Raw genomic sequence first — 2,500 nt, 5'->3', positions numbered from 1 at the left:
ATATCTATCTCTCTCACTCTCTCTCTGCCTGCCTCTCTCTCTCTCTCTCGCTGTCTGTCTCTCTCTCTCTCTCGATATATATATATATATATATATATATATATATATATATATATGTATATATATGGTGGTTCTCATTTCACCATCATATCCATGATAGACTCACTTACTACTGTATGTAAGTTTGATTTATCCAAAATTATGCAAATCCGCGCGGGCGATGCGCGTGTGCACGGTTGCACACAAACACACTTACATATGGGCGATTTGTGTGCATTCGCGCGGATTTGCATAATTTTGGGTAAATCAAACCTAGAAACGGTAGTAGTTGAGTCTACCGTAGATACGATGGTAAGATGAGAACCAGCAACAAATAATTACCCCAGTATAAAAACCTAGTCAACAATATAATGTCAACATGGCGCCAAGTAGTTCGTAAAACACCGTATCGGTGGCGGCACGAATATATATATATATATATATATATATATATATATATATATATATATATATATATATATGCATATCACTTCCGTGAGTCACCAGAGCGGAATGGTCCACACTATAGTTTGGGCTTGTTTTTACTGCCGGATGGCCTTCCTGCCGCCAACCCTCCCCATTCATCAGATTGTTATGACAATCTTTAAGTCTGATTCTCTAATTGCTCAGCAACCGCGGCCTCATATATGTATATATGTATAAATATATATATGTATATATATGTAGTATATATGTAATATATATGTAATATATATGTATATATATGTAGTATATATGTAATATATATATATATGTAATATATATGTATATATATGTAAATATATATGGGCATATGTGTGCATATAAATATATGTATATATATGTGTTTTTGTAAGTGTGTGTATGTTTGTGTATCTGGTAGGTGACTGAGGCAGCAACAACACAGGACTCCACTTCACCAATAACACCCAGCATAACAGGGGGCACTCACACCCACTCAATTATTCCCTAAATAGATCATGTAATAAATGCACCCCATCTGTTACAATTCAAACAGTGGGTCAGTATAAGCCAGGATTCTCTATCTAGGTCAAAGACAAGTAAATAACTGTGATCATTGGAATTATCCACCTAGCTGAGATTTGAACGCTGTGTGAACATGGAGCTCACTCTCGGGAGGTAAAATAAGATGCAAAACTTTTTTTTTTTTTTTTTTGTCAGAATCTTACATATATTTAAAAATTTCCATAGTCTTGCAAGTGAAGAGTGGTGTGTATAAACAATATTAGTTGTAGAGCAGTCACGAACGTTTTACATTTGAAGCTTCCACAATGTTTTGCTTGTAATTAAAAATCTCTTTTCTTGGTTTTCTTTAGACTTTTCTATGTGAAATTAAGAACAGCATGGCTCTTAATATTTCTGAGATCCATCATAGAATAGTTGAGATATGTCAACATGATTTTCAGATCACCCCATAGCGAGATGGAGAGATAGTCAATTTCGTCACCAGACAAATGGCCCTCTGCGTGTGTGATACCTGACATTCCTGGGGCTCAAGGCTCATGTTCTCACAAAATGCTTAACTGATGTTAAGGAATTGTCTTCTCCTGAGACCTGATGAGGTGCTCAGAGGTCAGAGGAGAAACTGTTACAGGAACTAACGTTCAAGGTAGTTCCAGTAAAATGTTTTAATGTGGAACAATCAAGACTAGCTCTAATAACTTTTGAAGTGTTAATCCTTAGGAAAAATGGACTACCAAGAGTGTGTGGCAAATGTGGTACAATAGTTGTCATAAGGGAGATGACATTTGTCCAGGTCCAGTATGATGTTATCACTGCAAAGCTTATGGAGCTTCTTCAAAGCAGTGTAAAAGGTACAAATTTGAAATAGAAGTATTTGTAATTAGGAACAAGGAGAAAGGTTTTCCTGAGGCAGAAACCGTTTGCAGAAACAGGTAAGTCCTGTGCCATGGTTCAAGCCCAACCTTCCCCTCATTCCTAAACTTTCAATACTCTTTGCGCCACTCACTCTACTACTACAGTTCAACCTCGGTCCTCAAAGGAAGCTTCAAATACAGAATCTGTCTCTGGGAATCCTTAGCCTGTCCATGAGAAGCCTGTGAAATATAGTTTCACAGATAAACAACATCCCTCCAATTGGCACTCCCAAGATGTGGGCAAGGGAAAACTTAAAGAAGGTGCTGCCAAACACCTTATGAAAAGGTAGCTTGTCAACCTGAATAATGGATACCCTGATCCAATGGAAATGTCAGGAAATTCGTGCAAAATGGGAGGAATTACTATATCGTACAGCTTCATGTAACCAAGTTTGTATATGCCTACAAGTGATTATGACCAGGGAAAATCGTCTGATTTTATCGAGAGGATTTCAAGTTCAAGCCCATTATGGGGCCCTTGATAATGGAACTCGTCGAGGAGTAGCAGTAATGGTATATCAGAATATTTCTTTTCAGGCCAGACACCTAGAGACGACACTGCAGATGAATGCTGTGAGAATAGG

The sequence above is a fragment of the Penaeus chinensis genome, chromosome 9, assembly GCF_019202785.1.
Source record: "Penaeus chinensis breed Huanghai No. 1 chromosome 9, ASM1920278v2, whole genome shotgun sequence".
Lineage (NCBI taxonomy): Eukaryota > Metazoa > Arthropoda > Malacostraca > Decapoda > Penaeidae > Penaeus > Penaeus chinensis.
Note: the sequence above shows the minus strand (reverse complement) of the source record.